This window comes from Zalophus californianus, chromosome 2 (genome assembly GCF_009762305.2).
Source record: "Zalophus californianus isolate mZalCal1 chromosome 2, mZalCal1.pri.v2, whole genome shotgun sequence".
NCBI lineage: Eukaryota > Metazoa > Chordata > Mammalia > Carnivora > Otariidae > Zalophus > Zalophus californianus.
The window spans coordinates 26,522,585-26,535,516 of record NC_045596.1 but is presented as its reverse complement, the minus strand read 5'-3'; the positions used below and the strand labels follow the sequence as shown (position 1 = coordinate 26,535,516).

At 32.7% G+C, this 12,932-nt stretch overlaps 1 non-coding gene across 1 annotated transcript; it reads right to left on the bottom strand.

Moving 5' to 3' along the window:
- Positions 1-3,660: 3,660 nt before the first annotated feature.
- Positions 3,661-3,767, bottom strand: LOC113926053. Its single transcript, XR_003521138.1, has one exon. It is a non-coding gene; the product is annotated as a U6 spliceosomal RNA (small nuclear RNA).
- Between the last annotated feature and the right edge of the window lie 9,165 nt (positions 3,768-12,932).

The following is a 12,932-nucleotide window of genomic DNA, read 5'->3' as shown; positions in this document are numbered from 1 at the left end:
AAAACAGTAAAATTGACATGTTTATTATTAGAAATAAAATATAGTCATATATTAACTAAAATAAAATTTAATAAATATTTGGGGCAGTGATGTCATCAAGATGGCAAAATGGATGGTTCCTTTTTGATTGTTAAAGGTAAATGCATAGTCAAAACCAGATTCTCTAATAGTGTAATGGAGGTACATAAATCATTTACAACTCTAGTTTAAAAGTTAAAAAACAAGCCTACTAAAAATAACTACAATAATTATTATTGAATGTGCCATAACAAAAAGATCTAAAATGTAAAAAAAAAATCAATAACCTATTGTACTAGAAGTATAAATTTTCCATACATTATCGATCTTAAGTTGTTATCAATTTAAAATAGAATGTTATAACTAACATATTTTATGTAAGCTTCATGGTAAATGCAAAAGAAAAATATGTAGTAGATACACAAAAGATTTTGATGAAGGAGTTAAAGTATACTGCCACAAAAAGTCATCAAATTACAAATGAAGAGAACAAGACAGGAAATAAGGAACAAAGTATCTACAAAACAGAAAACATTTAATAGAGAATCAAAACAGATAAACATGGGGGAAAGAAAAAAAAAGAGGGAGGCAAATCATAAAAGACTCTTAAGTACAGATAACAAACTGAGTGTTGCTGGAGGGGAGGTGGGCAGGGGGCTGGGCTAAATGGGTGATGGGTATTAGGAGGGCACTGTGATTAGCACTGGATGTTATATGTAAGTGATGAATCACTAAACTCTACTCCTGACACTAATATTACACTACACTAACTAAAATTTAAATAAAATCTTGAAATATAAAAAGAATGAAAGGCAATAGTTAAGTCCTTACATATCAATAATTACTTTAAATGTAAATGAATGGACTCACCCAGTTGCAAGACATAGAAAGGCTAGAACAAATTAAAAAACAAACAAAAAGAAACAAAAAAAAAACAAGATCCAACAATATGTTACATATAAAAGAATCACTTTAGCTTTAAGAACACACATGGCAGAGAGTAAAGTGATGGGAAAAGATATTCCAAGCTAATGATAACAAAAGAAAACAGGGTAGCAATAACTATATCAGACAAAATAGGTTTTTTAGCTAAAAATCATCACGAGACAAAGAAGGTCATTATATAAAAAGAAAAGTGTCACCAATTCATCAGTATAATAATTGTATTTATGTACTTAACATTGAAGCATGTAAATATAAAACAAATACTAACAAAACAAAAAGGAAAAATAAACAACAATACAGTAACAGTAATACCCCACTCTTATATATGGATAGATCACCCAGACAGAAAATCAGTAAGGAAATAGTGAATTTAAACACTAAGCCAGGGGCACCTGGTGTCTCAATTGGTTAAGCACCTGCCTTTGGATCAGGTCATAATCCCAGGGTCCTGGAATTGAGCCCCGTGTAGGACTCCCTGCTCAGGGGGGAATCTGCTTCTCCCCCTCCTTCCTGCTTGTGTGCTCTCTCTCACTATCTCTTTCTCTCTCAAATAAATTATTAAAATATTTAAAAATAATTTAAAAAATTAAAAAAAAAATAAACACTATACCAGGTGTCTGGGTGGCTCAATCAATTAATCCTCTGCCTTCAGTTCAGGTCTTGATTGCAGGGTCCTGGGATCGAGGCCCACACAGGGCTCCCTGCTCAGCAAGGACTCTGATTGTCCCTCTGTCCCTGCTCTTCCCACTCTCTCATGCTGTCTCTCATAAGTAAATCTTAAAAAAAAAAAAAAAAAAAACACTATGTCAAATGAACCTAACAGATATATACAGGACATTCCATTCAACAGGATCACAATAAATATTCTTCTCAAGCACACATGGAACATTTTTTAGGATAGATCACATTTTAGACCACAAAACAAGAGTCTCAAAAAAATCAAGAATATAGAAAGTATATCAAGTATCTTTTCCAGGCAAAATTATAATAAACTAGAAATCAATAACAGAAGGAAATCTGGAAAATTCACAAAAACACAGATGTACACATTTTTAAACAAAAAAGAAAAAAAAAGACAAAATGGGGAAAAAATATATCTTGAGACAAATAAAAATAAAAAATTATACCAAATCTTATGGGAAACAGCAAAGCAGTTATAAAAGGAAAGTTTATACCCATAAATGTATATATCAAAAAGAAAGATTTCAAATAAACAACCTAATATTACACCTCAAAAAAACTAGAAAAAGAACAAAGTAAACCCAAAATTAGCAAAAGGAAAGAAAAAATAAAAATTAGAGCAGAAATAAATGAAATACAGAATTAAAAAAAATCCTAGCAGTTGTTTTTTTAAATGGGGCGCCTGGGTGGCTCAGTTGGTTAAGCAACTGCCTTCGGCTCAGGTCATGATCCTGGAGTCCCGGGATCGAGTCCCACATCGGGCTCCCTGCTCAGCGGGGAGTCTGCTTCTCCCTCTGATCCTCTTCCCTCTCGTGCTCTCTATCTCTCATTCTCTCTCTCAGATGAATAAATAAAATCTTTAAAAATAAATAAATAAATGGTAAATAAAATTGACAAGACTTTAGCTAGACTAACTCAGAAAAAGAGAGAGGACTCAAAATCAGAAATGAAAGAGGAGACATTGTAACAGAAACCACAGAAATACAAAGGATCAGAAGAGACTTCTATTAGCAGATATATGCCAAAAATCAAAAAGCCTAGAGGAAATGGACAAATCCCTAGGTATATACAACCTATCAAGACTGAATTATAAAGAAATATGAAATCTTTATATATAAAATATGAAATATTAAAAAAAGACCCATAATGAGTAAGGAGATTGAATCAGTAATAAAAACCTTCCAACAAATAAAAGTCCAGAATCAGATGGTTTCTACAGTGAATTCTACCAAACATTTAAAGAAGAAATAATACCAATCCTTTTTAAACTCTTCCCAAAAAGTTAAAGAGGATGGAATACTCCCAAGCTCATTTTACAAGGCCAGCAATATCTTAATACCAAAACCAGAAAAGGGCACTACAAGAAAAAACAAAACAGCAATAAAAAGAAGTATTGGATAATATCCCTAATATATAAAAATGCAAAAATTCTCAACAAAATACTGCAAAGCTGAATTCATCAGCACATTAAAATATCATAAACAATGATCAAGTGGGATTCATTCCTAGGATTTAAAGTTGGTTGAAAATATGTTAACCAGTAAATGTGATACATCATATTAATAAAATGACTGATAAAAATCATATGATCATCTCAATATATGCAGAAAAGGCATTTGACAAAATTCAACATCTTCATGATAAAAACACTCAACAAACTGTGTACAGAAGGAATGCACGTCAACATAATAAAACCCATATATTGCAAGCTCATAGTTAACAACATACTCAATGGAAAAAGCTTGAAAGTTTTCCCCTCAAAGATCAGAAACAAGACAATTGTGTCGACTTTTACCACTCTCATTTGGCATAGTACTGGATCTCCTACCCAGAGAAACCAGGCAAGCAAAGGAAATAAAAGTCTTCCAAATAAAAAAAGGAGTAAAATTTTCTGTTTATAGATGACATGATTTTACATGTAAAAAATCCTAAAGACTCTTCAAAAAAAAATTTAGAATAAGCAAATTTAGTAAAGTTGCAAAATACAAAATCAATATACTAAAGACATGAGCTTTTTCCTATATGGAATGCTTCACAATTTTGCATGTCATCCTTGTGCAGTGACCATTCTAATCTTCTCTATATCATTCCAATTTTAGTATATGTGCTGCCCAAGTAAGCACAAGACATGAGTATTTTAACACTCTAACAATGAACTATCTGAAAAAGAAAACAATCTAATTCACAATAGCATCAAAAATCATAAAATACTTAGGAATAAGTTTAACTAAGGAGATGAAAGATTTGTATACTATAAACTATGACATTGCTAAAGAAATTGAAGGAGACACAAATGAAAGATACTCCATATTTATGAGTGGTAAAAATTAACATTGTTAAAATGTCCCTACTACACAATGCCATCTGTAAATTCAAACCCTATAAAATTTCCTATGTTATTTTTTACAGAGATAAACAAAAAATCCTAAAATTCATATGGTGCCATAAAAGACCCTAAATAAACAAAGCAGTTTTGAGAAAGAATGAAGTAGAGGCATTACACTTCCTGTTTTGAAACTATACTACAAAGTCCTCATACTCAAAACAATAAAGTACTGGCATTAAAACAGACCAATAAACAAGTGGAACAGAATTGATAGCCCAGAATTAAATCCTTTCATACAGTCACCTAACATTTGACCTAATTATTTGCCAGCATATGTAATGGGGAAAAGATAATCCGTTCAATAAATGATTTTTAAACTAGTCACAGGTGCACCTGGGTGGCTCAGTCATAAGCATCTGTCTTTGGCTCAGGTCACAATCCCAGGGTCCTGGGATCGAGCCCTGCATTGCCTTCCCTGCCCCGCAGGAAGCCTGCTTCTCCCTCTCCCACTCCCCCTGCTTATGTTCCCTCTCTTGCTGTCTCTCTCTCTCTCTTTAATAAATAAAATCATTAAAAATAAAACCTGAATAGTCACATATGACAGTATGAAACTGAACCTCTATCTTACATCCGCCATGAAATAGATTACAGACTTAAATGTAACACATGAAACTTTAAAATTCCTAAAAGAAAACATAGGGAAAAATCTCCTTGACATCGGTCTTGCCAATAATTTTGTGGATATAAGACCAAAAGCAAAAGCAAAAAAAAAAAAAAAAAACACAAAAAACCCCAAAAATAAATAAATGGGATTACATCAAACTAAAGTTTCTGCATAGCAAAAAAAGAAAAAAGAAGATAATGAAAACACAATCCACAGAATGGGAGAAAATATTTACAAATCTTACATCTGAAAAGAGGTTAAACAACATATATAAAGAACTCTTACAATTCAGTCACACACACAAAAAATCTAATTTAAAAAAAAGCAAAAGGACCTGAATAGACATTTTTTTTTCCCAAAGAAATATATAAATGACCAACAGGTACAGGAAAAGGTGCTCAACATAAACAATCAGGTCAAGGTAATTTTTTTTTTTTTTTACCTTTAAAAAAAAACAGCAAGATATTACTCACTGCCTGTTAGGTGCTATCAAAAAATTGAAAATAACAAATTTTGGTAAATATTGGGGAAATGGGGAACTCATGCACTGTGGTAGGAATATAAATTTGTATGGAAAACAGTATGGAGATTATTCAAATTATTAAAAGTAAAATTATCATATGATTCAGTAATCTTACTTCTAGGTATATACCTGGAGAAAATGAAGTCACTATATCGAAGACATATCTGCACTCCTATGTTCATTATAAAATTAGTAACTCTAGCCAAGACATGGAAATAACTTCAGTGTCCATCAATGGATGAATGAATAAAATAAGTATGGTATATATATACTATAGAATACTACTCAACCATGAAAAATTTAAAAATCCTGCCAGTTGCAACAACATGGATGGACCTTGAGGGCATTATGCTAAGTGAAATAAATCATACAAAGAAAGATATATTATTAAATGATTTCACTTATATATGGAAGCTGAAAAAAGACAAACTAATAGAAACTGAGAGTAGATTAATGATTGACAGGGTGTGAGGATAAGGTGGAGTAAGATGGTCAAAGGGTACAAACTTGCAACTAATATGAATAAGTTCTAGATATCTGATGTACAGCATGATGATCACAGTTAATAATACACGCATACCTCGTTTTATTGTGCTTCACTTTATTGCACTTTGCATATATCACATTTTTACAAATTGAAAGTTTGTGGCAATCTTGCATCAAATAGGTCTGCTGCCACAATTTTTCTAACAGCATTTGCTCATTTTCTGTCTCTGTGTCACATGTTGGTAATTCTTGCAAAATTTCAAACTTTTTTCATTATTATTGTATTTGTTATGGTGATCTGTAATCAGTAATTATGACTTACTGAAAACTCAGATAATGGTTATCATTTTTTAACAATAAAGTACTTTTTTAGTGAAGGTATGTACATTTTTTAAGATGTAATGCTTTTGAACACTCTAGTATAAACATAATTTTTATATGCACTGGAAAACCAAAAAAAAAAAATAATTTGACTTAGTTTATTGAGATAATCACTTTATTGAGGTGGTCTGGAGCCAAACCCACAATATCTCTGAAGTTTACCTCTATGGTACTATATACAAGAAAATTGCTAAGAAAGTGGGTCTTAAAATTCCTTACCACACATGTACAAATAATAATGGCAACTATATGAGATGGTAGATGTATTAACATTCTTATGTTAGCTATTTTGCAATACAGACGTATAGCAATTTATCATATTGTACAAAATTTACACAATGTTAAAACATTTACAATGTTATAGGAAATTATTTCTTAAATTTACAAATTATAATATGTCAGGCGCCTGGTTGGCTCAGTTGGTTGGGCGACTACCTTCAGCTCAGGTCATGATCCTGGAGTCCCGGGATCGAGTCCCACATCGGGCTCCCTGCTCAGCAGGGAGTCTGTTTCTCCCTCTGACCCTCTTCCCTCTCGTGCTCTCTATCTCTCATTCTCTCTCTCTCAAATAAATAAATAAAATCTTTAAAAAAATTATAATATGTCAATTATTTCTCAATAAAGCTGGAACTTTTTATAGAATTAATCTATTTTTCAAAAAAGGAAATAAGGAAGTAGAAACTGCAACTAACTCTGAAATAACAGAATATAAAATCCATTTTAGTTATATACACTGTGACCAAAACTTTTACTTAGTTTATAATGAAGCAATACTTAGGAAGCATGGAGGATGGGCTATAAATAAGGCTGAAAGAACTCAGTTTTAAGATTTAAATTTAAAATCTTTTGAAATACTAAATTGACCATCCAGTTTTTCAAAGATAAATGTCTTAACTGCATGAATTTATTTCATACAACTCTATCATCTAATTTCATAAGAAAGCACCATACAAATTTGGAACAAGACAGACTTGTTTAAGTTTCTCTATGTTCAACAGTAAAGGATACTTCCCTAAAAATAAATAGAAGAAAAATCAGTGTATTTATTATAGTAATTATTATTCATAATGAGATTCATATTGAATTATGGAATGTACATTCTTAGAGGGGGTAAAGTAAAATGAAATATATTTTGGTAAATGTGTCTATGAATAGTCAAGACAGTGCCTCATAATATAAATGAATATCATCATTTTGAACAATTTAATTACTACTATTAGAATTATTTTAAGTAAAAAAATAGCTATCATTTTAGCATGGAATATGAAACTCATGCTCCATGCTTCATTAAATCCACACAACAACTCTGCATAATAAGTATTATCATCACCATTTCATGGGTGAAAAAACTGAGGCTAACACATTTAGATAACTGGTTTATGATTACATGGCTAGTAAAGATGCATCACACTAATTTAGGCTTTATGATTTCAGGATTGTACTCTTTCCACTGCACATACTATTACTCTGTAAATACTTGGCTTGTTTTCATTTAGTTCTTTAATTTTACTCATGTGGTGATGGCTTAAAGCTTCATTTAAAGGAAGCTTAGAAAATTCATTTAAGCAAAAGCTCCCAAGAATTAAAAATGTCATGCATCTAATGTAGACATGGATAGCATTAGTTAATGGGTAACTATATATTTTCCACTCTAGTGATATGACAGAGTATTTTTCTAAGTTTTAGGCTCTGAGTGTTAAAAGGACTTTGTTAAAATAGAAATATTTAGACAAGGGTAACCAAAAGTCTAGGTCAGGTCACCTTAGTATAAATATTAGGGAACTGAGGAAACAAATGGAGATTTGAACACTGAGGTATGATATAATGGATGGCAGACTACAGAAAGCCCTATAAAGTCTCCTTAGCCTAGCTTTACAGCTTCTGGGCTGTGTAGATAGATAGATAGATAGATGATAGATAGATAGATAGTTAGATAGATCTATTCTATTCTAGAACATATATATATATATGTTCTATTTCTCAAAATGTTCCAGTGGAAAACTCATTTAACTGGAACATTTTGAGAAATAGAACATAGCCAGAACCATAGAAGACCTCTTTTTGTTAACAACCTACCCCCTCCTCCCAGTTTGTTAATATTCTCTGCTATTTAATATACTATTGTATAAATATGCCACTATTTATTTGCTGTTATGAACGAAATGACTAGATCATTTGTATGCATATCCTGGTGCAAAAATTGATTTAATATATTTCACGCTATATTTCTAGGAATGGACCAAAGATTTATTTATCTTTAAGTTCTCTAAGTATTGTCCAACTTACCTAAAATGTTTTTATTATATATACTCTACCAGCAAAATATGGATACTGTCATTATTTCACATTCTTGCAAGACATTTTTACTGTTGCCCAATATGGTGAATGTGTAACAGTATGTCATCCTAGGTTTTATTTTTTTTATTTTTTTTTAAGATTTTATTTATTTATTTGAGAGAGAGAGAGAATGAGAGACAGAGAGCACGAGAGGGAAGAGGGTCAGAGGGAGAAGCAGACCCCCTGCTGAGCAGGGAGCCCGATGCAGTACTCCATCCCGGGACTCCAGGATCATGACCTGAGCCAAAGGCAGTCGCTTAACCAACTGAGCCACCCAGGCGCCCTGTCATCCTAGGTTTTAGTTTGTATTCCAGAGTCATAATAAAGATGAACAATTTTTATATATGAGGGGCTATTTGGATTATCTTTTCTGTAAAGTACATGCTCAAATCTTTTGATATCTTAACATTGTGTCATATGCAGTTTTTTAACTGTAGTAGATCCTTCTATTTTCTGAATGAACTTTTAGCTTTGTAGGTCTCTGTTTTATTTTCAAATTTGTTTTCGTTTCAAAATGTTTATATTCATTTTCATAATTTGCTTTTGTTTTGTCTTATTTATTTATTTATTTATTTGAGAGGGAGAGCGGGGAGGGGTAGAGAGAGGGGACAAAGAGAATTTTAAGCAGGCTCTAGGTTCCTCACAGCCCAAAGTGGGGCTCCATTTCACAACCCTGAGATCATAACCTGAGCCAAAATGAAGAATCAGAGGCTTAACCAAGCAAGCCACACAGGCAACCCTGTTGTGTCTTAAATTAGCTGCCATATCTTTAAAGTTCTAGAGTATCCATTTGGTTTATTTATAAAATTTTTCTCATCATCATTTTTAGTTTCAGTTTTTTTTTTTTTTTGTTCAATGTACTGCACTTCTCATTTCTTTGAGCAGAGTAAGCAAGCTTATTTTACAATCTTTATTGATCATTTTAATATCTTAATTCCTTGTGTCTATCAGATCTTGCTAATGGTCCTTTGATTGTGTGCTTTGTTACATTTTGCTGTGTCCAAGACATTATATTCGAAACTCTTTCTGGGTGGGCATAATTATGAGCTATAATAATGGTATTGTCCTCCTTGACAGGATTTTCTCTTGCACCTGAGGCTCTACAAGGCGATCATACTCCAAATTCAGTGTTTGACTTTCTCAGTTTACACAGAAAGCAAGATAGACTATACTCTTTTATTTCTGCTCCTCCTTGTGCTTTGGGGATCTCAACTTAATTTTGGGTTGTGCCAAAGTCCTCAAATTTGATTGCTGCTGGGTTTTGAATTTTGCCTCTTTAGTATCAACAGTCTATTAAAAGCACAACTCAGTGTGTTTTAGCAGTTTCAAAAGCTCTCATAGCAAAAATGGCTTCAAGGCATATATCTCTAGGTTCTCATTATATTCTATATCTTGGCCCAGTAATTCCTCACTTAGTTCTATAAACATTGTGATATTTTTAACATTAAAAGATATTTTGTCTGGATTTTTAGTTGTCCTTAGTAGGAGTTTTTAGATCACCATTACTGCAAGCAGCAACAAACATGAAAATATTTGCAGTAGTTTTTCACACCTCTATGGCTTTGTACCTCCTAAAGCTGAGGCATCCGTCTTTAATTAGTTAGGCAAACTCTTATTTACCCTTTAAAACACAACACAAGAATTGCTTCATTTAGGACATGTTCAGGGATTACTCTTCCCCACTATTCTTACCAAAATTCCCACACACTCTCAGTTACCTGCACTTTGTTTATGATCTTTCATTCCCCATATATATCAGCATCATCACAATTTTGTTCTATTGTATTTTTATCAATGTTTTTGGCATATGTATTTGTTTATGTGTTTGTATTGTGGAATGTGAGTTTCTTGAATTTGGGGACTGTAACTAAGTCCTACTTATCTTTTAGAGCTTAAATTAATATTAATCCCATAGGTCCCTTTTCTTTCAGACCTGGGTTAGTTATTTCTTCTAATTCTTTGTTACAACTTACCTTATTATAGAAACTTACAGCTTGTATTGTGACTTTAGAGCCTTTACAATTTTTTGACCAGAATAATCACCCATTCCTGAGATCTTTATGCAGCTTCATAGCTGATATTATTCAGAAATCTGTTCAAAACAGACTTTCTCAGAGCAGCCTTTTTTGGACCACTCAGTTAAAAAACCTCTTTTCGATCCCTGCTCTTTTTTAAAATGTGCCTTATTTATAGCAAATATGCATTACTATTAAAGAAAAACCAGTACTTTTTTTTTTTAAGTTGGATTCCTTATTATCTATCTCTCCCATTAAAATGATTTCTCTGGGCTGGGCTTTTGTTTGTGCTCACCTTAGACCAGGCGCTCAATAAATTGTCTCCAAATGATTGAATTGTTTGACTCCCTTGCTAGATTCTCAACTTCACAAGGACAAGGATTGTTTCTTTTCAGTCCTTCTTTATCCTCAATGCCTGTTATATCACAGTCACTCATGTGACTAATGAGAAAAATCATAGAAACAAAGAGTTAAAACTACAGAAAAACCCTTTGGTTCAATAATACAAAACTTTTTAAAATTATTGTTGCTCAGGAATTGAACATGGGCTGCACTTTTGATTATTTTTTTAAATGATACCAAATTTAATTTAAATGGAAATACCTGAATGGTAAAGTAATAAAAAAAAAATTAAAGCAACTTGTTCCTTAAAGTAAGAGTTATATAGGGCATCTCTGCTAGAAGCAAAATTTTCAAAGGTCAAACATCTAAAGGCTTAGAAGTGGAAGTAAGAGTGTGAATTGTACTTCAATGCTCTTTTCTTTATATTCAGCAAACAGTTTCATTCACACCTTTCCAATTTTTCAACTGTTTTGACAAAGCCTTCAGAGGAATTACTGCTGATGACAACCATCATAGACTATCAGGAGAAATTTTATATAGAGAAATAATAGCATATTTTTCCCAAATTGATAAGGACATGGTGAAACTAAGCTGGATTCAAAGGAGGAATGCACAAGGACATGCTATACATAATAATGACTTATTTTAATGCTATATATAATAATGATGACTTATTCCAAAATGAGGACAGTTGTCAGTAATGCCACATTCAGTAATCTATTTTACAATACGGTACAATAATGACTTATAATAATGACTTAGTTTTTCAGATATATCCATTTACTGAAATCACTAACAAATAAAAGCAAACAAACAAACAAGGATTAGAAAGGGGAAATATATAATCTAAAAATAGCACATGTTCACAGAGTACACATATCCCAAGTACAAATATAGGCTTCGAATAATAGTCAAAACAATAGTAAATATATGATTCAGACTCTACCAGTCAAATCATAAATGGGGTCTTAACTGTAAATCCTTATCTTTGGATCAAGTGGGCATTGGGTGCTACAGATACATTATAGAACTATATGTTATAGAACTCCTCTGGGATGAGTCGTTTATTCCAGCACTTTTCCTGCACAGCTGCCTGACCCATATTTCAGTTCCTGGAAATAGCTGCTACCCTGTCATACTTCTTAACATCACACATGTTGATGACTCTACTCGTACGCCTCCATTCCTCTGCAACTGTCACCGTGTTAAAATGTGGAGACAGTTGACTCACTTGTGCTGGGAACTTGTAGAAATAAGAAAATAAAGTAGATGACCTTGCAAAGTGTTTTGTCATTCTAAAGATGCGTACACCAAATTACACTGAAATTGTAAGGAGTGTTTCAGGGAGAGCTGTAAGATGTGGGTTCTTATGTCACCCACAGAGATTAGGTCCAACACATACCTAAACTTTCCTCTAGGGCTTTCATAATTGTTTCCTCATTTTCCCCTCCTATGGGACCAGGAGCAACCTTAGTGGTAAAGCAAGAAGATAAACTGAGATGCATATATCCTCTGGCACTCAAAATTATCACTTATCTTTGGCTTTCTACGTCTCCTCATGTTACTTATTTATCTTAACTTCTCTCTGAAATCAGGGTACCAGGAATCTCAATCAGTTGACATTTTCCTTTCTTAGGCCCAGAATTGCCCAACAGTCTGATCATACCCCTAAGACTTTTTAAATTATTTCTCTCATAATCTCCTCAGCTCAGTACACTGTAATTTAATGCCAAAATGAGGACAGTTGTCAGTAATGCCACATCCAGTAATCTATTTTACAATTCCGTGTACTTGGAACTATGAAAATATGATAATAACATTCATTCCAATAAGTCACCCTAAATTTATTATCATGAAACAAGACCTCAAGAAAGGTCATTCAAAATCATCCATGTATTTGCAATTTATGGAGATAAGGCCTATTTCAATGGAATTCCCTGTGCTCAGGGTGGTGAAAACCAACCAGATTTATTGCAAGCTTATTTGGATGGCTTCTAGGGAAACCAGATGAACCTTTACTGATAACAGGAAGGGATAAAGCAGGAAAGGGATGAACATTGATGTTAAGTATTGGCTAGGCGAAAGTAACAACTCTTGTTATAAAGTGAATATTTTAAAGTAACAGAGCCTGCTGGGAATATTGTTTTATAAAATGGTGGTATTTGGTATTAACTTTTCTTTTAATTCAATTAGTTAACATAAAGTGTATCATTA